Source organism: Ictidomys tridecemlineatus, chromosome 9 (assembly GCF_052094955.1).
Source record: "Ictidomys tridecemlineatus isolate mIctTri1 chromosome 9, mIctTri1.hap1, whole genome shotgun sequence".
In the NCBI taxonomy this organism is placed as follows: domain Eukaryota; kingdom Metazoa; phylum Chordata; class Mammalia; order Rodentia; family Sciuridae; genus Ictidomys; species Ictidomys tridecemlineatus.
The window spans coordinates 31,741,250-31,765,679 of record NC_135485.1 but is presented as its reverse complement, the minus strand read 5'-3'; the positions used below and the strand labels follow the sequence as shown (position 1 = coordinate 31,765,679).

At 37.3% G+C, this 24,430-nt stretch overlaps 1 long non-coding RNA gene across 1 annotated transcript in view; it reads left to right on the top strand.

Annotated features, from left to right (window-relative positions):
• Positions 1–23,191, top strand: part of LOC120892282 (uncharacterized) — a 32,731-nt gene extending 9,540 nt beyond the window's left edge. Inside the window, exons 3-4 of the long non-coding RNA XR_005736882.2 lie at positions 20,666–20,740; positions 22,978–23,191. This is a non-coding gene — a long non-coding RNA (uncharacterized LOC120892282). The remainder of the gene's footprint in view (positions 1–20,665; positions 20,741–22,977) is intronic.
• Positions 23,192–24,430: the final 1,239 nt, after the last annotated feature.

The following is a 24,430-nucleotide window of genomic DNA, read 5'->3' as shown; positions in this document are numbered from 1 at the left end:
TCTTCTTGAGATCCTTGCCTTCAAAATGTTTTCATTTTGATAATCATTTTTTTTTTTGTTTAACAAAGTATTTAAAGGGTTCTTTTGTGTCCTTTGTTTTGTTTTTGTAGTGCTGGGGAACAACCCAGGGTCTCACATTCCTCCAGTATGTGAGGCAAGTACCCTACCACTGATCTACATGTGTAGCCCTTAATAGGGGAAATCACGGTTGCCATTCTTGGCTATTTATGAGTTACCTGATGTGTCCTTATGAACTCCCAGATCTTGTGGAAGCATACATAATTTGCAGCAGACACGTTTATTTATTTAATTTTGTTAAAATATCTATCTCCTTATAACCATTACATGAACATAACTTCCTTTCTATGCTTTGCTTTCCCAAACTTGCTAAATACCAGATGTATGTTACCCAGCATCAATAGAAAAGAGTTTTGTTCATTGGAAGTTAATTAATGTTATTAACTTACTGGCTTTATTAGTTTTGAATGAAGCACATAGCTATGGCTACTTAAGTGTTACTTAAGTGCTCTTCATTAGTTAAAATAATTTGCAATTTTTGGACAGAACACTCACCATGTAAGACTTAAAGTGACAATTGGAGATGTAGAAAAGATCTTTACCTCCCTCATTTGTCTTTAATAAGTCTTGGTTTCAAGTACTAAACATTTTAACTTAATATATTTAACATTTAAATATATTAAATTTAACATTTAATTTATAGTTATATGAACAATCCTTATCTCACTTTCAATAACATTATATCTATTTTGCATTTTATGTGACAAAAACACATAAATAACACATATCTATTTTGCATTTTATGTGACAAAAACAAATCTACTAAGTGATATTTTTAAAGTATTTTCTAAATTTCAGAAAACCATCACAAAAAGAAAATTTATGAAGGGGAAACATAATTATCATAATTATATATCTAAAAACCACATTTAAATATTTTTCCTCTTGTTATCACTTTCTTTTATTCCTAAGATTTATTTTATACATGAAATCCATTTAGTAGTAAGAGGAGAAAGAGAGGAAAGTAGAAAAGCTTAGAGTTGAAATTTTGATAGTCTCTTCTAATTAGAATAAATCATGTAAGCATATCTGAAATCGTTAAATAAACAAATAGAATGGTAGAATTTTATTCACCATTGAAGTATGTTTTATATAATTTCTCTCAGAATTCTGACTACACATCCAATCGTCACTTACAAAATTTCAAATTTTGGGATTTTAACAAGTTCTGCACCTACAGTGAAAGTAATTTGATCACTGTCATGTGAGAGCAGAGGCCCTGTTTAAGAGAAAAAAGTGAAGCAGTGATGTACATACTACACTGTGTTCTGCAAATGAGTTGAGGTGATGTTCTGGAAACAGGTATTGAGTCTGTGACCAGATATGAGGTAATCTGGCTTTGTCAGGCATTGGTGTTTCTAAGCTTTCGAAATGCAGACCAGAGAGAGAATATCTAAATTAGTTTGATTTCCCATGTTTTTTGGTGAGAAAATTCAGCCTGAGTAGATAAAGTGATGGTTATGACATACTCATGGCAACACTTCAAACGCAACTGTAGCTTTTTTCTTTCTTCTACCCTTTAGTAAATTAGGAACATGTTTCTCCAATTCTCTTTCCTATCACTCCTTGAGGGGTGAGGGCAGGGGGGAGGGGGTAGAAAGAAAAGAAGAAGGGAAAGCATAAAGAGAAAAAGAAAAGAAAAGGAAAATATAGAAAAGAAACAAGGGGCTTTTATATGCAGTTCTTCCTGACCACATACCTTTAATAGGCTAATGCCTGCACCACAGGCCAAAGGAAGCATAAGGTCAATTAAGTCAATGCCAACAGCCCATTCCTGGACTCAGGTTATAGTAGTTCTCTTTTGGAAGATTTTTGTTCTTGAGAATTCTCTGTATAGTTTCCATAATATTCCCATTCCCCACCCTCCCCTACTCCACTATAAAATAAAGGAAATGAAATGCTCTAAATTTGGGAAGTGGTAGGGGCTGTGAACCTGTATGCAAAGAGGAAAAACAACATGAACAACAAATCTGAGGGGAGAGTTGAAGAGCTCCAGATGTCTAATCTGCCTAAAGATAAGTTCTGGGCTTATTGAATTTATTATATATTTCATTCTCAAGGAAATTTCATCATTATTATTTTTTATGCTGGGGATGGAACCTAGGGCCTTGAGCATGCTAAGCACGTGCTCTACCACTGAGCTACAACCATGGTCCTCTATAATTCATTCTAACCTTATACTTCTCTAGGTAACTACCACACACATCCTAACTAACCCATATAGAATTCACTTCATGTCCTAATGCCATAATATTTAAAATCTACCATTAGACATAAATCTATAATTTTACAATGATCAATTATGGTTTTCAAAAATCTTTTTAAAGCTTATGTTAACATGTACAATAAACAGTGATAACATTTTTCTTATTTTCAATTATGATATTCATTAACTTACTATCATTATCTCTTCTATGAGGGTGATTATCTTGGTAGTTATTGTCAAATCTTAACCATTTCTGAAAATGATGTGGTTTACTAAGAATTTTTTTAGGGTTTTAAAAGGCAATACAAAGTAAATAATTTAAACGAAACATATCTCCTGTTCTCATTTAGCTGGGTAATTTAAACAAAAGCCATCTAGGTGGGAATCATGAATTTTCTGAGTGATTTGACTTTCTGGTCCCAGTCTACCATCTATATAATTTTTAAAATTGCTTACTAAAAAATGGCATCACTTCTTTCCAAGTATGCAATACCATTTTACTTTAGATCATTTTCAAGTTTTAATAAGAATTTAATAACCTTTGGTTTAGAGGCAGCCAGAGCAAAGTTGTTAAATTTAATAGAGGCTAACATATGGGTAGGGTTTTAAAGAACCATTCCCATCCAAACCCCAAAATGGCTTCAATCAGCAGGTATCCCAATGTTTATTTAATGAAGAAATGTATGAGCAGCTGCTGTTTCCCAATTTCAGATGTCGTTATCTTTCATTGCATTGCAACAAACCAGGAAGAAGAACAGGTTGTAGCTGTAATTTGGGATTATTCTATTTAGATATGTGGGGCTATACCAGTAAATTCATAAACAAGTACAATGGGGCTGTTTTAAAGAGGAAAATCAAATATAATAACTCTGGGAATGGAATCTGTGGGTTGTGTTTTTTGATCTATTGCTTAGTTTCTAGGTCCAAGAAGTTTTCAAGTTTAGATTAAGCCTTTTCATGGAAAATAAAAATCCATTCTGACACTGATTTTTTACTGACCTTGTGGTATTAGTGAAGTTGAACATGTGAGTTTAATTTCTGTTACCCAGTGCAAGGCAGGCATTGCCAACACCCTCATAAACCTCTAAACATCTCAAGGATAAATGTGATAGACTAGTGCTATGATATGACCTATAGGGTTTGTGGGGCATTTGTTCCCAGGACAGACTTCTTACAGCAGGCACATCTAGTTGTGAATGTATTGTCTATTTTACTCCCACTTAAAGCCAGGTCTCATAGGGATATGGCATTTATATATTTATTTATTTGGTATGTATGCTTTTTGAACAAATATGAATTAGAGGGATGTATACTGATTGCTCTCTACTTATTATCAATATGTATGCTGAATCTCTTAAAGAAGAATAAAGTTGGTATTTGGCAACCTTAATAGACTTCATACTTAAGAGAACAGTTTGGAGACCTTTTTTATAACTTCAGCCTTGGGGATAGAAATAACTACAGTCTTACCACTTTCACCTGTATTTCTTATGAACAGTTCCCAAGTTTGGTGGAGGGACTCATAGAAGAACAGTAGCCATGAGTCTACTATAAAGAGGCCTAGTGTAATACATATCAAGGTTAAGTTATATTTTAAAAATTCTCCATCCAGGGCCAATAAAATGAGTATATTTGGGAAGTTATTTTTGAATGTAGGTTTTCTTCTTTTTTAAAAAAGTTTCACTGCAATGTATATTTATTAATTTTAATATATTTATTGATGACTAGGGTAAAGTGTTTGTCTGATTTAGACTCTCAGAGGCCTAAGTGTTTTATGCAAATTCTTACTGAGAGGTTGGAAATGAAGAAGAAAACAGCAGGTGATCTGAGCTATTACTCAATATCAAGGACCCCTAATGACTTAACTACAGATGAAGATCATGAGTTTTGATCAACCCGTGATTGATCTGTATTGCTCGATATGGATCTGACCAATGGATTTGCTGGTGGAATGATGGCTACGGTCAGACTCAAAGTTATCAGGAAAGAGGCCTTAACAACCGGCTTAAAGCTGGGTCCTCCTACTTGCCAGTTGTGTGACTCTGCTCAAATCACTGTCCCTAACCTCTTTGCTGTTCTGTTTCCTCATTAGAAAGCTAGCAGGATTAAAGGATTAAAAACAGTTAATACCAGTTAAGCGTTTAGAACAGAATACCCCAATGAAGAGGCTTCCTTTCAATCTCGGGCTTCTCTGTGAAGCGCTCACACCACGTGTCCCTTCGCTTCTGGACCCTTGGGAAAATGGCCTCCACCCAGGTCAGAAGCTTGTTTAGTTCCTGGCTGCTGCCGGGATTCCGTTCACATCTTAACACCTTGACCTTCCCTAAGGCCTGTCTACCCAAAGGTTCGCTGGAACTGAACGGATCCTAGCAGGGGCAAGGCCAGGGACCCCGCACCCAGGCGCATAAAAGAGACCTCGAGGGGCTCGGGGAAGCCTGCAAGGGGGTGAGAGCCTACCGGGAGCACTCGGAGTGCATGCTAATGAGCAGCGCGGGCACACCCGCCGCCGCCGCCGCCACCGCCTGCGCGCTTGCTGCGCAGGAGCCGCGCCCCAGCCGGGGCACGCGGTGCCACTCAGGCCGGCGGGGGGCGCGCAGCTCGCAGCAGCCGCGCGCTCGGGCCTCTCAAAGCCCCTTTCAGCAGCTCTGCGGGCTCCTCACCAGAGGAGTCTGGAGCGACATAAAAGCGCATTATGAAAATTATAATATCAGCCACAGAGCATGTCCACGGAGGCAGCTCTGCACCTTTGAGGCATTGAGCCTCGTTCAGCTGGGCGAGGGAGGAAATATCCATTTGAATTCGGTCCCTGAATGGGGCAGCGGCAGCGGCTACCACAACAGTGCCTCCTTTATCCGTTGGGCCACTTCTGCTTGCTCATTCCCGGGATGTTGCACCTTGTCTCCTTATGGGCAGGGGTGTGGAGCGGCAGGGGCGCAGGAAGGACAAGAGAGCAGAAGTGGGGGTTCCCGATTAACAACCGATTCACAGCCGTGATGGGACAAGCAGCGTTGTCATGCGGGTCCCCCACGAGAATGATAAATGAGACTTTCTAGGGCCCGAGGACATTTTTGTTTTGTAGGGATTAGAGGAGCGGGGGGTGGGGGTGGGGTGTCAAGGACCGAGTGAATTTGTTGGAGGCTAGAAGGAGTGAATTCGGCTGTCGTGCCCCATTTTCTTGTTGATGTGCCAATAGAGATGCCAGCATTAGGGCGTTTTCCCATCAGAGCTCAGATTCCAGCATCTGGAGCTTTGGGGCCCAAGGGGGATGAACACCTTTAGGCTTAGAATCTGGGAGCAGGGCTCTGATCCCCGGATAAGGAGAGCACAAACTCCAATGAGAAAGTGAACTCTGGGAAGCGCATCAGAAATGAAGCCCAGGTCAGAGTGGCCCCGGCTCGCGGGTCTCCTCCCAGCCTGCAGGGAGCGACATTTCTGCCATTTGACTCCCAGTAAGGCGACATCTCTGGAGGCGCTTGGACTTCTTCGGATCCCCGGGCAGCATTCGCACGCTGGGGCCCTGAGGCGGGTCTGATCCATTACAGCTGACGAGTTGCCCCACCATTCAGAGTCCTGTCCATTGTCTTGTTAATCACCTTTCATTACAGACTGCTCAGGACCATCATAAAGCTTTTAATATTAATAAGGCCCAGCACAACCAGCCCCCACACCGCGGTCCTGAGCGATCTGCAGACAGCGCAGGTGTTGCGCGGCAACCTGTGCAGCGGGACCGGCGGAAAGCGTCCCCCGGTTAGCACAGTGTCCTCGGGGTGGGGAAGGCAGGTGGCGTGGGTTTCCAAACAAGGCCAGAAGAAAAACAAAACAAAGGGATTTGTTTGGCTCCCCCAGAAGAGTTGTTTAACTCCAGGGGAGAAGGGAGGTGAGAGCTAGGGGTGGGGAACGAAAAAGGGTCGGCTTGGGCAGGGACGTGACATTTCCTGTGGTGAAGCCTGCATTGGCTGCTAATAGAGATCTAATTGATGGGTGAAGTCCCATTTCCGCGCGCTCTCCTTTATTGCTCCCATCCAGTCTGTTGCAAAATATAACCTTAATCTGATTTAGCAATTCCTCCAGGATTCGGTGCGAGCTTCCAGCTCAGGGAAAAAAAATCGTTATTAAAAAAGTTAAAGTTACAGACTTTGTATTTGGTGCGTTGTCTTTTAAAAAAATCTTGTCCTGGCTTCCGACATTTAGCACCTTCTCTTTTTGTAATCGCCCAGTATTTTATGATTATTCGTAACCGCAGTGTTCAGGGATCAACGCAGTGAGCGTTTGTTGAGGATACAAATTGGGTAGGTGGTGCAAAAGCCCCTGGGTGCGTGGGATGAGAGTGAGAGCCTCTGGTCAGACAGGATTCACACACCACTGCAGTGGTTTAGGGTTTCCAAAGTCCATACCCCAGGATTCCCCGCAGAGGCCGCCCAGGGACAGCGGGTATGGGAGATGGCGCTGTTGTCTGGTGCCAGGTGGTTGCCTGCTGATGGGAGGGAATGGGAAGGGGTAAGAGGTAAGGAATGGGGTTTAAAATCACAGCACAGGCTTTAGGATTCCACTGTCGTGCTGGTGCCTGGATCATAAAAAAATAATCATTTGGGTGCAAGTGGAGGTCTGGGGCTACTACCCTGGGTCCTAGGTGGTGCTATAGGAAATGAAATTTGGCTTTTCTTTGAAATAGAAGCTGGATGTGAGGAAGCTGTTCTAAGGTGGTGGCTTTTTGCTCCCTTTCTTCCTAGTTTCTCTCCCTTACCCTCGACCCACTCCTGCTGGTCCTGTAAGTGCAATGCATGTCCTCTGCAGCCCATTTGAGACTGATTTCACCAGAGCATTAACAGGTCTCTGTGTTGAGTTTGCTGCTTCCTTTTCTTCCAATAGGCTGGGGAAGTCCCTCAGGGGAACACATTTCTATCTAGATATCTGATACCATAAACATTGATACAAAAAAAAAAATAGCACAAATGGTAGGGTTTTCCTGTACCTCTCTTGACCATGTCAACAGTTAGGTAAGAGAGGGGGTGGGGAACAGCTCACCAATTACTGCCCATATAATCATAGTTAAATTCAATCCCTCTTAGCTTTGGCTTTTTCACCTTTAAAATAAAAATATGGTCCCTTCCCTAGCTACCTCCAAAGGCCACCGAGAGGCAATTTGTGAGAAAGGCTGCTGAATGTGTTTATAAATAAAAATAAAATAATCATCCTGAAAATCTAAAAACAGAAACCTGAGTACAAGAGCAGTTTGGGAAATTGTAGGAGCCTCTTTGACCAAATAGAGAATAGGGTTTTGTGTAAGTCACTTGGATAGTACTGAATTGGCCTCAGAAGCCTCCAAATTCAGTGTCAGGATTGTTTCCTGCCTTCAGGTCCCCCAGATTTATTTTATTTCTTTCCTTCCTTTCCAACCAGTATTTGCATCTATTAACTTTGAAATGGTTCACTTTCTATGAAGCTGTGGTCTCCAATTTCACTAGTAAGACTGAGGAGCTCTACTTGTCAGCCTGGGATAATCCCTTTATTTTCCAAGTGCAACTCTTAAGAAATCTTCTGGAACGGACTCTTGGCCTGCAAAAGGAGTACAGCCTGTATATCTAGTGGCCATGTAGTCACCCTCGGCATCCTTTCCTCCAGGTTTGCATGGCTTTTCTGTGCCTGCCATGTGCAGCAGTGGGAAGGAGTGCTTAGGCATTCCCAGCCCTGTCCCCTCTCTGCAACGCCCTTGATGGGTTTAATGAGGCGGAACACCGTGAAGGAGATGTGAACTGGTCCAAATGATTGATGAAGCCAGGGGCAAAGCCCAGGCTTTTCCAGATAAAGCCCCATACAGCCGGTGATAAAGGCAGGATAGTGGCAGGGCTGGGCTCCTTCAAAAGCAGTGGCTCAAATGCATTGAGAGGAAACAGGGAGGGAAGGTGCTCTGTTGTTACCTAATCAGTTCATGCACTAAACCACCAGCCACAGAGAGCAGGGGAGGGCTTCAACGGAAGTGGGGAGGGTGAAAGGCGAACCACCATTCTGTCTTACACACAACACACACACACACACACACACACACACACACACACACACACACACACACACAGCTATCTCCTTCCCTCCTTTCTGGCTGAGCAAGGGCTAGATCAGCCTTAGCTGCTAGTATGTCCCTTTCACAGGCACAGAGAGTGGTAGCAAAGGCCCAGGACTGCAAAAGTGACTGGTCCATGGCTTGGCAGGCCTCCCTCAGTGTTAGTGCACCTGTGGGCCCCCTTCATAGGTATTGGAAGACAATTATTATAACAATAGTTTCCAGTTGTTTGAAGAGGGGAGGAATCCTGAACCTACTCAAGGCTTTTAATAAAAAAAAAAGATCTTTTCTCTGTTATAAACAACTAAAATATAACAAAAGTCATTGTCTTAGGGTAAAAACAAAACAAAGGAAAAATTTCTATATGCAGTATATTATTTTTCTAAAAGATAGTGTACTATCATTCTCAGAAGAAATAAAGAAGACAGTAGTTATTTGGTCAGAGGTTATTAGGAATTAGAGTGTGCAATGACTAGAAAAAACAATAGTTATGAAAAGAACATAAACATAGCATTTGGAGGTATAGCTCAGTGGTAAAGTGTATGCTTTGCATGCTTGAAGACCTAGATTCAATCCTCAGCTCCAAAAACAAACAAACAAAAACCAAAATCCAAAAACTTATAGCCAATGGCACCTGGCAGTTAAGCTACTTGGTCTGCTAAGAAATAGTGAGAGTTGGAAGTAGTGTTGCCTTTTCTCCCCTTAGGCCTCAGGGATTGGTGAACAAACACAGCCTCTCTTTTGCACAACCCAGTATCAATTCATAAGGACTTGGAGGTATGGAAAAGTTAAAGAATGCTCCATCTAGGTAATAGAAATTTTGGGTTCAGTAGTCGCATAATTCTGACACAGCTGTTCATGAACAACTTCAACCTATGAGTTTGGTCACTGCCTAGAGCTTATTTTCACCTTCTCTTTCATGACCATAACTATATTTTGTATATTCTATTTCAAGATTGTTGATAATGACCATGCAGATGTGAGAGACGTGTAGATGAGGTGGTCAGGAAAAACCACTACTTCTGTTTTTTAAAAACATGCCTGGAAGGGCTGGGGTTGTAGCTCAGTGGTAGAGTTCTTGCTTTGCATGTGTGAGGCATTGGGTTTGATCCTCAGGACCACATATAAAAATAAGTAAAATAAAGGCATTGTGTCATGTACAACTAAAAAAATTTTTAAAAATGCCTGGACATTAGTCTTCTACCGTATCAATAACATTTGCATAATATAGTAATTTATTCTGTTTTCACTGTTTATGCCCATCAGCTACAGATCACTTCTACTCCTTTTGTCCCTGTGTTTCAGTTTACAAGGCAAGCTTCTGCAGAGCAGTGTCCTTTCTATTGAATGACTGTGCACTGCATTATAAGCAAACAGAACTGAAATAAATGAATTGGTCATTTAAGAGAGAAAGATGGAAAATTATTGCTTAAGACCTTTTGATGAAGAAAAGTATTATAAAATTAACCAAAAATTAACCTTTTCTATGATTGTAAAACAATATATATTTAAAAAATATTTTTAATATATCATGTTATAATTCTTTAGAAAAGAATATTTTGTGGTCACCTTTCTTAATAATTCATGTGGATCTGCAACTAGTCCCTTGAAAATATTCCTCAGTGCATTGTATTAAAGTGAATTCTTTCCTTGAGCTCCTAAATATCATCTGTTCATGGAAATCTTTAGGGGAAGAAAATGAGACCAGTCCTGAAAAATTTAATCTTGAACACAATTATTCATTCATCGTCTTTACAGACCAACATTTAGTTGTAGTTTGTATCATCCACATAAAATCTTTGTGGTAACATCATTTGTCAAATTGGGTTTAGAACTGAAATGATTATCCATACAAGTTGGCTGACAAGTATTTTTACAATGTAAAAAAGTATTTTTTCCCCAAAAGTATTTTTACAATGATAAGACTTTGCAAAGTATATATCTCTATGTGCCTATTTTTTAAGAGAAAAGAGATATTTCAAGCTCAAACTGCCTAATTTATTCAATTACATTGATTCAGTTGACTAAATACCTGATTTTTTCTCCCTTTCTTGTTGTTTATGAACAAATTAAAAATGCAAACTTTTTGAAATTAAAAGCCTGAATGTATATCTGGGTCCCTCATATCAAGTAGAAGTATCTGGTGTTGTTATGCTAAGAATAGAGCAAATTGAGTTTCCCCAAGTTGGCCTAAATTTTTGATTCAGGGTCCCAGGAGCTTTCATGGGTAAGGAACTTCCACAGCTTTAATGGGAACCCTGCAGGGAATATACTTACAGAAATTACTTAAGATGAAACACAGTTAATTTTTTATGCAATTATTTTTTAATACATGTTGGAAATAGATGCTCCTACAAGGTGGACTGTAATTAGCTGCTATATAGGAAATATTCTTAATGTCTTTTTTACATTTTCACATTCCTACTATTTAACTGAATTTTAAGAAAAATTATAAAATAGGTCAATGCAGATGAGTGAATCAGCACTTTTGTACTTTAAACATTAAAAAGTGAAATGATTTTTTTAAAGGGGAGCAAATATAAGAAAATATTCCATAATTAACTTAAGTATATATGACCATTTATACTTAGAAAATGTTTTGTTGTAATCATAATAAAGATGTTAAATATGAGAAAAATTTCCTGGAAATGAGATTTTTTTTTTAATTCTGCTAGATGTTATAAAATATGTCTCTATTCCTTTTCCTCTCCCCATTTAACGCAATTTTTGCTTTTTTCATTAAAAAAGAAAAGGGTTGATTATTATCTCCTCATTTACTTTGTTTTAAGGAAGGTCAAAAGAATGAGCTTAAAATTACATTTAAAAATTTTAGGGGTTGAATTTTTACCTAATTTTCCTTTCATGATAAATAATATTATTTTATTAGCTTATTCAAGCATCATTACTAAGCTTATATACCTATTTGCATTGCTATTTCTTTACACATATTTTTTCCAAAAATGTTTTATTTGCTTAAAAGCACTCGTAAAAAATGATGCGGTTCCTCTGGAAACTAGCGGGTTGTGGAATAAAAATGATGAAACTTTTTATGTGCTTAGTCCTCACTGAATCTCTAGGGAAATCTGGAAAGAAATGACAAAATAACTAGCTACAGAGACTGAAAAATTGCATTTGTTCAAGTGCAGGATGGAATTTCATAAACGTTGGGATTTACATAACTATTTATATGACTATAGAGTTTCATAAGCAGGAAGTATTGATGTTTGATATTTACATGGCTATAGTTTTAGTACATTTGTTTGATAGAGATGCAGGTGGGTTTTGTTTGTATATTTAAATGAGGCTGTAGGTAGCTGCATTCTCTCTCTCTCTTTTTCTCTCTCTCTTTTTAGTTTTATTTCTTCTATCTTCTCTGGTAAAAATAATTCTAAACAAAGAAATTTCAACCTGAGGCCTTAACTCATGTACAAATTCTTTAGACTTCTTGATGAAGCTTTGAAGTCCCTATGTTAAATAAGATATAAAAGTTTGGTTCTTAGAGTCAAATATATTTATCCATATTATAAATAACAAGATTTCTTGCCAGCTTTTAAAATGCACTCTCAAACTAATTTATAAGAGGTTAGTCATTAGTAATGTTTTATGAAGATCTTAGCTATGCATAGTTTAAATATATGCTTTATTTAAACTTGGAAGCTTCATATGCATATAATTTATTTCCCTTTGCACATATATTATGTGGCTTTTATTTTTAAGATCATCTATCGTTTTGTTGTTTTGGAAAATAAATGCCACTCACAGTCTAACTTTCAAGTCTTCTAGATAGGTATTTGTAAGGTTCTTTTTATTATATACTTTTCCCACAGGTCTGTATAAGAAATAGTGTTTACCTCATTTTCTCCATAAACTATGTTCTGCATAGGTCCTACCCTATCATGAAAAAAATGTTTCTTTTTATATTTCCAGTTTTTTTTGCTGTGATTTTTCACTACATGTTTGGGTTTAGGAATGTGTCTGAAAAAAATTAAAGTTATTTAAGGAAAAAAGTGCCCACTGGAAGTGAATAAAATGCACAACAAAGATAGGCTGGGAAGTGTTCAATGTGCCTTGTTTGCTTTGCTTTCTTCAGAAGCCCCTCCTGTCAGTGGTCAGTTATAATAATGGAAGAACAAAGTTCCTTGATGTATACTGAAAAAAAAAAAAAAAAAAAAAAAAGCTGCCTGCAGTTCCTTTCAATTGCTCCGTTGCCCAGGCAGGCCGGCCTCCAGCCGGAAGCCAGCAGGCAAAATTTAACAGCCACGCTTCAAAATGTTAGTAGCAGCTATCAATGCAGCCATAACTCTTAGCCCTGTAGATATGGGGTCATCTTTCAATACTACCCCACTGTCATATACAACATTTGTCTTGTCCCACATTCAACTGATTGTGTCAAACTATGGAGTGACTATATAATACACATATACAATAGCACAATGAAACCAATAATCTCCAACCCAGTTTCTTTATTTATTTGAGTGCTATTACAAAGTTTCCTGCAGTAGGGAGAAGCTGGGGAGGCCTCAACATGTTCCAACCCTGCAGTGGATCTTAGAGGAGTGAGGCTCTGGAAGGCTGAAGTTTGGAAGGCACTTGCTTTGGTTTTATCCAAGAACCCAGCTTTCCCAGTGCTTTCAAAGCCAAATTTATTTTCTTAAATTTTAATACTCACTACTTATATAGAATAAATTTTCTTTTTTACTTAAAAAATATAATATGCTAATGTTAATGTATTATGGCTAGAAAAATAATAGGTTGTATTAAAAGCCAATTGTCTCACCTTGATTTCTTAAGTGTCACTGATTCTTTGACCAAAACAAATTTTATTTGCAAAAATTTGTTTCCTTGTAGCAGAATCTGATTTATAAAATCATACTGAGATATTAAAGATATGCTTCCTTTAGAATTTTTTTCAGTTTTTTTAAAAAAATCTATGTATAAAAGCTTTTAGAAGAAAAATAAAGTTGGCTTTGGAAAATGATTACATTTTTCTTTTGAGTTTACACCTGCCATAAGTTGTGACATGTCAACAAGTCAATAGAGGGCATTTAATTATTTAGTCACTGGAAAGGTTGATGAGCATTTAGATACAAGCCTGAATGACTGGATAAAATAATATTGAAAAGGACTGCACTCGATTTACCACTGTCACATGAAGCAGAGATTTATTATGTGAAACAATAGCAAACATTTAAAAGCCACAATATAAACATTCTTGTAATTAGGATTTGTATAAAGCTAGCGGGTAAATAGCATTGTGAATTTTTTCAGACAATTATTTCATTTTGTGATTTTATTGCAGTGTTTCCGAGCAATAAAGAGTCCACTTTTGCCATGACAACCTTATGAGGAAAAATGAGAAAGAAAGGAGTGATTTTCAGGAGAGTGATGCTCTTTGCAGCAATCAGCACACTTGCTTTGTTTGAGAATATACACCAGCATACAATTAATATGAAAATGATGATCAAAAACCAAATTGCATGGGGAGGGGAAGAGGATCTGAACTCAGGTGTAACAGATTATTTGTAATTCTTATACCACCACAAAGCAGAGAAAATCACAGAAAGCAGAGTTTAGTTTCCTTCGGAGTATGTTCCAAAAGAAAATGAATCTTGTAAATATCCTTGCAAAAGTCAATTCTCTTCCAGCAGTTAAACAATGCTCTTTGTAACATAGCTGCAAAGTACGTGGGGTTTTCAGCCACACTGTAATATTTTTATAGCCCCGCAGTCACCATCTATTCCATATACACAAACATCCGCGTACCCAGAAAATAATTGTGGATAATTCAATGTTCAGATTCGATAATGGATGCTCAAATAAATATGAGAATTCCAAGCAAATTTGTGCAAATGAAAAAAGATTTCCTCTGACATAATGGCATGGTGCAAGGCTGTGTGTAATGAGCTGTAATTTGTCTGGAAGAGCATTTTAAAGGGGTTGATCCATCCACTGGAAGGCCAGCAGCCACTCCAAGTCTTGCAGCAGTGAGCCGGCCTGCCTCGTCTCAGAGGAAATTACACCACAAGCAGGCCAAATTTCTGACAACTTCCATAAATTATTTCAGATTTTCATATTTCAAATTTCATCTGCATTCATCATGTGAGTTTGACTGGGGAAAAACGTCTAGGAGGAGCTCTGCTAGCATTCAATGCAGCAGTCCCAGGAGCCTGCCCTGGGACGAGATAATTTAATTTCGTTTTGATTAGATTATTCTTGCTGCAGTCTACTGCCAATCTGAAGTATTGTGCCTTCTTCTCTACTTAACCTTCCTGCCCCATGCCTGCTCCAGCCTGCATGCAGCTCTCTGTATTGCAGAATATATTTGAACAATCAAAGTTAGGAGTTATTATTTTGCTTTCCATTGTCCATCCTTATAAAAGCACACATCTTTCACTGGGCTCCCTCTTCCCAGAAATCAGATTACTTCTTTTTTTTAGTTTGTAATATTGTTTACCATTTTCAGTGGAAAGTGCCCTGTAATTTAGGTGGGAAATCTAAAATCATTACTAAATCTCAGGATGATGCAATAGACCATAAATAAGGATCATCTTTAAAACAGCTATAATCATCACTAGGTGATACACAAGAGACTGAAAACAGGTAAATAATAAATACGCCCATCCATTAAACTAAAAATCTATTGTAAACCCAAGTTATTTTTCAACCCTTTACCTAATGGTCAATGAAGAAAGCCCTCTGTAATCGGTCTTCAAAAGCAGGACATTAGAAATTCAGAATACAAACTCTTCATATACATGCAAAAATGTAAACGTGATTAACTTACGAAAAATACTGGCACAATAGCAAAATAATCTGGGAAACATACTCAATAAGGTTTTAAAAATTCTTTTAAATTAAATTTAAATGCATGCAATGATGATTAACAGTAAATATGAACCGTGGGTATCTTGCAATGCATAATTGCAATTTTTTTCTGCTATTTTTAGAAAATGACCAAATTTATGTGAGATTCAATAACCAAGGAACACCAAAAATGTTTGTCGCTGACTAAGTTAGAGGCAGGATTATTAGAAACATAGATAAATAAACAAAGCTAATGTTGTTCTTTAAGTAATATCTATCACTTCCTCCTTATTGAGTTATTTCTTTAAACAATATAAGTTTTTTTGATGCCTTGTGTCTGAACTGAGGACTTTAGCTTCTTTATTGTTCTCCATTTTGATGAAAAAAATTGAATTGGGGTCTGTTATATTGAATTTTGTTCAGTAAATATACTGAAATCATATTTTTGTTAGAAACTATCAATAAATCCAGTATAAGAAAAGTAATAAGATACAAATATGAACAGGACCTTTGCAAAGGAAATATTACAAAGAGAGTGCACCCAGAAAATATATTAGGGAATGTGTTTTTTCCCTTGTGCTAGGAGAAAATACAGAAGGAAGGACATGAAACTGTGTTATTTTTAATACAGATTCCGTGCTTGAAATAAAAACAATTCTAACTGCTATATCACAAGATGCAACACAATAATTTGCCCAGCATTGCAGTTAAGCACAATTGGAGCACACCTAAGTCTTTTCCACATTAAAAAAAAATGTTAGTAAAAAGACGTGGCACTTGAGAAATAGATGATTTCTATATTATGAAAATTTTGAACTTTTTGTTGTGGATGTTCTAATCGAGTGTATACAACAGTCCCAATTCTTAAAATCAATTTAATACCATATGTGACGAAATCAACTATGTGCAGGACCCCACTATATCCTATTAGCAATATCCTAGGAAAAAAGTTACAATCTAGCTTATTATGGATTAATCTTTTAATATAATGAGTGAAGTTTATTCCTTCTAGTTTTTCGGAATATTGGAGTTCAAGAAAAAAAAATTGAACGTGTCAAATATTATCTTTTTTTTTTTTTTGCACTTGTTTGTGTTAATGGGGATGACATTGTGAACTAAACTGACTTGGGCCAACTTCATTCTATAAGAGACATAATTTACTTAGTAACCATTTGTTCACTCATATGAAGTCAGACATTGGGTCCTGATCATCCAGGGAACTATAATGATTTGTATATTCACATAGAAACAACACTTTAAGTCCAAGAAACTTTTTAATTCTTATTAATTTAGACCTTTGAACAGTTATATATCCACTTGGATTCTGGTAGCAATTGTTAAGTAACTTTGCAATAAATAAAAATGAAGAGAAAAAATGTAATTTGATATTTACAGCTTGTCTTAGGTTCTAAAACTTGTTCTAACAAAATTAAGTGTGTGCACTTCTAAAGTCCTATCAAATCACTCTCTTGAAAATCTTTGTGACTTAATGTTGGAGCCACTGTGCTGTTTGGCAGGAAGAACTGGCAATTAAGCTTTTTGTACCCATATTCAAATTTGAGAATGTCACTTTATTACTTTGATTTTTAATTATGGACAATGTCAGCAGAAAGACTTACACTGAGTGCAGTAAGGGGGAAAAAAGAGAAAAAAGAAAAAGAAAAAAACCCTCTTCTTTCCTGGAAATGGCAGTCAATGAAAAGAAATGCTGCATTCCTAGAAATGTATAATTTATGGTTGAAGCAAGAGGCTCCCATGGATCATCATAAAGGTAGTTTTAAGCAAGGATGCAAACTGGTGTGAGTACTCATGTGGCTGGGTGCCTTTGGCAGTAGAATTTTGGCTTTTGGTGCTGGGGAATAGCCTGACTACTTCAAGACTTGTAAGTTGAGTTGTGGAAGAAATGCAATTAATCGTGCATCTTTACTGTAGAAGGGCCAACTCATCCTTTTGATAGAGGAAGAATTTTGTTCAATCTAAAGACTTGGCTGTGGTGAGCCATTTTCCCAAGGTAGCTACATTCTAGCATTCATTTAAAAGGCTACTCCCACTCCCAAATAATTCAGAGCTATGTAAACAACCCCATAGACCCCATTCATATTACAAGCTATGGAATTGTGCTCTTGGGGTCATTTTTCATAAAATGCCATGGGAATAGTGCCCCCTGGTGTTGTGGAACTCAGAGTTGTTATGCTTCTGTCTCTGTTATGCTTCTTAATGCAAGAGAGAAAACAGTAATGGGAAGAGAGAGGGGAAAGGAGCCATGTAGGTTTCCTTTTTTTTTTTTTTCCTCCCTCAAGTGAAGCACTTTATTTTCCCTTCCACTCCATGTGAACTTTTCCAAGTCACAATGGAGAAATACTTTTAAAATTCTGGAACTGTGCAAATCAAGAAGTTGTTAAATGGCAGGCTAGCCTGGCTAGCTCCTAATTTTGATCTCTTTCATGTAGTCAAAGAACCTTGGTTACCAAATCACACAGGAATCTCCCCACGTGTTAGAATGGCAATGCTGCATTAGAGACAGGACCGAAAAGCCAGCCGACCAACATGTCCTCCCAAGGTGAGTTTTCTTGAGTCAAATGGAGGTGTTCTTATTCTCAGAGGGACATGTGGATGCCAGAGAATTCAGGTTTTTATCATAGATGTTTGGATTACTGGTATGATTCACTCATTATTTGAAGAGATTATTAACTAAGAAAATGTAACAACTGCCTTAAAAACTAAATCCATTATGTTTAAGCCTCTGGTTGATAAAAGAGGACATTGGGCTCTGTGGCAAAGAACATAGGGGGAAGATCAGGAGAATCATCCTTCTTGAACTTCAGTTGCCTCATCTGTAAAATGGGGTGATTGGATAAGAGTATGTCTTGGGTTGTGAAATGCATTGGAAGTAATTTGAAATGTATAATAATAACAATCAAACATGTCAAACGATGAAGTATAGAAGTTTGTAAATGTAAATTTTATCTTAAACTGGAAAAAATTTTCTATTTGTGTGCTCTGGATTATGCTTTCTTGACTAAGGGAGACATAATGGTCATTTACAGTCAATGCCCTGGGGATAGAAGTGTGTCATGCACAAGAGTGTCCTCTGCTACCTATGTGGCAGTGCAGACATAGTGCGCAACCAGTGAGTCTGAAGGTCCCCATGAGTTCTTTCACCTGTGACAGTAGACATGGTGAATTCCAAGATGAACCCATCCATTAGGCAGGGTTCATTTTTTTTTTATATTACCCTGCTGTTTGGTTTTCGGTATTTCATGTGCCACTATCCCAAAGGTATCTATGACATCTTTCCTCCTTTAGTCTGTACCTTGGCCTTGCCTGGTTCATTCCTTAAAATGAAATTTGCTTATTCCACGTAGGAACGCTAGTTTTGTAGGATGCCATTCATTATAACCCCAGAAGTGCTCAAAATTATTTTGCATAGTACTTGTACCAATATTTGCAATGTTAATAGTTAAATATCTATTTAAAATTGAGTTAGAAACATAATTTGTATGTCAATGTCATGATTCTAGGATATTATTGCTTAGGGTTAGGCTAAAGTAGGAAGGTAAATTTTCTTAAAGTTAGTCATTTAAATAAAATATTGAGCAAATAACAATGATATCAAGCTGGGCATGGTAGCAGGAGGATTGTTAAGTTCAAGGGCAGTCTAGGCAAATTTGTGAGTCCCTGTCTCAAAATAAAAAATAAAGAGGGCTGAGGATGTAGCTCAGTGGTAGAGAATCCCTGGGCTCAATACCTAGTAAATTACAGGGAAGAAACCATGAAGGCGGTACATAAAGAACTGAAATTGGGAAACATCTAGAAAATTTTTTGCTAAAGAAATAGAAAATCATGTAGTAAGCTTTACTTTCCTTCCAAGTAAGAGAAAATTACAAAATAACAGTGGCCTTAAGTGATAGAAATAGAAATTATTTGCTATGGAAACTCCGGTGATATTCTATTTATCTTTGTGAGATAATTGCAGTGTTGCAGGCAATTGTTTCTGCTAGCTCTTGCTTGTGGTGTCTTGGTTTCTTGTGAGCTATATGACTTGGTCATGAGTTCTTATTTCTTAGGTAATTCCAAGAAGATTTCTTTGAGGTCTAGTTTGAAGGGTGATTTTGATTTTTTAAAAAATATTGTAGTTGTAGATGGACACAGTACCTTTACTTTATTTATTTATTTTTATGTGGTGCTGAACTCAGTGCTTCACATGTGCCAGGTAAGTGCTTTACTGAGCTATAACCCCAGCCCTGATTTTGATCTCCCTCCCCCATTTCCCCCAGGCTTCTTGAATGAACTACTTATTCAGAATTGCTTTAAACTAGACTGTAGACTTGAGGTTTTCCAGACTTCTAAGCTAATATGAACTTGGCCTAAAACCCTGTGAGGGCCAGTGGTTGGTTATGAATTATCCTGAATTGGGTGGGTGGGGGAATGTCTCTCCTCCTCCACTCAGTGCTAAGGTTCAAGAAATGTAGTTTTCTTGCCATTCTCTTGGATAATAGGTTTATTTCCAATTCATCTTCACCTTGAGCACTTTGTCTCCCATCCCCCATGTCCCTTAGGGCCATGAAACCCCATCCCCTCAATCATGCAAGCTTGGCAAGTACTTCCTGGAGGAAGTTGATTTCAGGATCCTTCATGCTTTTCTGTACTTTTGCTTTATTTAATTGATTTTTGGAAGAGGATATTACTTATTTTACTTATTAATGCATATTAAAAATTTAGAAAATGTTTTATAGCAGGGCATGATGGCGTATGCCTGTAATCCCAGTGGCTTGGGAAGCTGAGACAGGAGGATCATGAGTTCAAAGCCAGCCTCTGCAAAAGTGAGGCACTAAGCAACTCAGTGAGATACTGTCTCTAAATAAAATACAAAATAAGTCTGAGAGGTTGAGTGTTTCTGAGTTCAATCCCTGGTACCCCCAACTCCCCGCAAAAAAAGTGTTTTATAAATAAGCTCTTATAGGTAGTTGGGGGAAGGTAAATTGGTACAAAGACTTTGGAAAGCCGTTTGGCAGTATGTATTAACCTCTGTGCACCATATGATCCAGAAACTGCATTCTTAGGTATACGATAAACAGATACACATACACAAATTCTCCAAAAGACACTTACAAGAATGTTATAGCAGCCTCATTCATAATAGGCTGAACTAGAAAGTACACAAATACCCATTGATGGAAGAATGGTTAAATAAATTGTAGCACATTTAAACTACGTATAATATTTACACTATATACTGAGATTGGGCATGCCCAAACAACCACCACATGCAATAACATGAATGTATCTTACAAGAAACTAAAGAATCCAGAAACCAGAACATATTATTTTATTTATATAAAATTTAAAATCATCAATGAAACTATGCTATTGGAAATCAGGATGGTGATTATGCTAGAGAATTTGTCACTGAAAGGGAACTCAAGGGAGGCACCTGTGGGGTTGATAATTTGTTCTTTTTTTTTTTCTTTCTTAAAGAGAGAGAAGAGAGAGATAATTTTTTAATATTTATTTTTCAGTTTTCGGTGGACACAATGGCTTTATTATATTTTATGTGGTGCTGAGGATTGAACACAGCGCCCCGTGCATGCCAGGCGAGCGCACTACCTCTTGAGCCACATCCCCAGCATAATTTGTTCTTTCTTTTTTTAAAATATATTTTTTAGTTGAAGATGGACACAATACCTTTATTTTATTTTATATGGTCACGCATGCTAGGCAAGCACTCTATCACTGAGCCACAATCCTGGCACCAATAATTTGTTATTTCTTATTCTGAGTGCTGGTTTCCCAAGTTGGTTCAGTATGTGGAATTTCACCATGCCGAGTGCTTAAGGCATCAGCACTTTTCTGAATATGTATTCTACTTTCCTAAAAAGGAAAAAGTCTTTCTGGTGGGAAGAGTGGTCAAAGTAAGAGGCTTGCTGTACTACAGGTAATGAACGGAGATGGTGTTAGTCTTTATATTTCATCTCCAGCATCTAACTTGCAGCACTTGGCCTACAGTAAAAGTGCTCAGCAAATACTTGTAGAAGCCCTATGTTTAGAATTTAATTTTTTTAAACACACAATTATCACTTGATCAGATTTATTCTAAAAAACCCCAGGAAATAATACCTTAAGAAATATGATTAACTTATTCTAAAAAATGTGGGTGGAGTAGATCATGATACTTTTATGATGCTCACAAAGTCAAGGGACAAGGGAACAGGATTCAAATTGTTCCTCAGTTGTAAAGGGAACAGAATGCTCCTAGGATTCAGGTTATGGATGAAAGGGATTCTTCAGTAAGTTCTTTTTTATTTTGGATATTTTGTCCTTTGAGATATCAATTCCTTTTACAAAGAGTAAAAGTAATTTCCCTAATGGGAAGGAATGGGGAAAAAAAGAGTCTTTATAAAAAGTTCAAATTATATTTGGTCATAAAGGACATAAAGGAAGTTAAAGCTTATAACTGAAAAATACTATAGCTCTTCAGGGTAACATCAGTAAGTAGCTGTGTGACCTTGACCAACCCACCCATTCTCTCTGTTTCCAGTTTTTTTTAAAAATTTATTTGCAAAATGAGGTTTCTTTCAAATCTAAAATTCTGTGATTGTGCAATTTCATCTAATTGTGGGAAATTGGCTTGAATTGCTTTAAAATATGAATTATGAATCATTAAAAAGGAAAGGTGTTTTGCAAACTTTATTTATTTTAAAATTTTTTTTAGTTGTTGATAAACCTTTATTTTATTTATTTATTTTTATGTGGTGCTGAGAATTGAACCCAGTGCCTCACACAATGCCAGGCAAATGCACTACCTCTGAGCCACAGCCCCAGCCCGGTTTTGTGAACTTTAAAGTAACAAAATGGAACGTCATTTATGATCAACTTTGTAGAGGTCTTCTAAAGCAGCTTGATTTAGGATTAGAGAATATTTGTAATTAGAATGTTAATTCATTACATTTTCTTCTGCATTATGGGAAGATTCACTGTAGCAGAGACCAGCTAGTTGTCCACCAATCCTGTTTCCTGATCCTCTTTCTGGGGACAGAGCTAGTTTCCATTTCTCAGCCTTCTTCACACTGAAGTGTACTCCCCTGTGTTCTGGCTGATGGAGCATTAGCAACTCCAATCCTGGCCAGGACACCTGCCACTCAGGATCCTCCAGGTTCTTTCTCTGCAGCCAAAGTGCGGTGGCCTCAGCAGGCTCACCTTGAAGATGGCAGAGTCACAAAGTGGAGAGGTTACGAACCTCGAATTATTATTACTGACCAGCTGCAGACCAATTGGGAACATTCCTTTTGGTCTTTCCATTGGCAGAAAATAAATAACATATTTGATTATTTGAAATTTAAAATTTCTATTTAATGAAATAAGCCCTTACAAAATTGAAATGTGGCTTAAAAAAAGAAACTATAGATTGAAGAGGAAACTAATGGTAAAGCAAAGTAAACAAGATGGTGTTGGTCTTTATATTTCATCTCTAGCATCTAGCTCACGGCAGTGCTGACATTCCTCCTATAGGTTTATCAACAAGAGGAAGTACTGCCCTCCCCATACTCCCCAGGAGCCAATCCGTACCAAGTTGGCATTAAGTAGGTATCAGGCTGCGGTGGAAAGGGAAGAGACTTTCAATTCAGTTAGGTTGAGCTCAAGTTCTAGTTTTACCACACAGGCCCCCAGTTTTCTCATCTATAAAATGGAGCTAAGCATATTCACCTTGCTAGGTCATTAGCAGTAAAGCATAGTAACTAAAAGGATGAAGTCGGATCCCAGCATTGCCATGGATGAACTTGGGTGTATTGAGGGTGATACTTCAATTTTTTTGTGCTTTCGTTTTTTTCAGGTGTAAGATTAAGATGGGGATGACAAATCATACCTCAGAAAGCTAACTGGAAAATGGAATGGGTTAGTACAGCCCACCATCCATATCTGTGGGTTTGGCATCCATGGACTCAACCAATCACAGGCGGAAAACATTTGAAAAAAAATTGCATCCTGCTATGATGTACAGACTTTTTCTTGTCATTATTCCCTAAACAATAAACTATAACAACTAATTATATAGCATTTGTATTGCATTAGGTTTTATACAGATGATTTAAAGCATATGGGAGGATGTGCAAACACTACATCGTTTTATATAAGGAACTTGAACATCCAGTATAGTCTGGTATCCATGCTGGGGCAGGGTGTGTCCTGGACTCAAATCTCCCCAGATACTGAGGGACTAAGCATGACTATACATGCTTAGAATGGTGCCTGCTGCAGAGATGTATGTAGGTGTTTATTATTATTGTTCTTATTGCAAGGAATAACTAGAACATGGATAAAAATTTGTCTACATGGTAGACACTCATTAAATGGCAATAAAGCATGATTCAAAGATGTTTGGCAATACTTATTTGCACATAAAAATCAGAATTTTAGTTTGACATGTTCTACATGCACAATACCCTATCATCCAGAAATTTCATTTTAACCCATTTCGGTTTATCCAATATGTGCTGGTGTGATGTGAAATAATCTGATTCCACGATTTAACAGGTTATTGCATCCAAAAAAAAATACAGCATATAGAAAGATATCTGTCTTTTCTGAGACCAAAAGTTGATGACTTATGTGTGATATTTCCTTCTTCATATTTGCCTAAGTACCAAGTCCTGTGCACTAAAACTATATGAGCAGGACTAGATGTACTTGCCCTTTTAGGTGGGAAAATTAGTAGAATCATTTTTCAGATAGGGAAGAATATCATTATGAGTCAGTAAAACATTTTTACCAGTAAAACATTTTTGAGCACACACTCTCAAAATAAGGATATCTTCAGTTATTATATATATGTATATATATAATAAGTATGCATATGTATATGTATCTACATTTATATACTATGCACTAGTGTTCTTATAAGGTGTTAAGAGATAAGTGCTTTTCCCAGCCCCTAACTGTGACAACTTTATGCTATTATTAGTCAATACATCAAGTCTCAATCTATACTTAGTATGAGGTTCATTGTTAATGAGAATGTATGTTAATTCATATTTTAATTAGATAACTTCTTGATAATCTCAAAATGTTTTATTATCATCTTTTCTTTTTAAACTTCATCTTGTAGCTAACAAAGAGCCTTCCTAGGAGCTGAAGGATAAGTTCCACCATTTTCAAATCATTTGTTGTTGTTTCATTAGTATGAAACTTGGTCTATGGATTATCCTCTCATATTATATTCCTACTTTTCTGGTATAGTTAAAACTAGAAAAAACAATTCTTAATTCATTAAGGGCATACTGTAAATC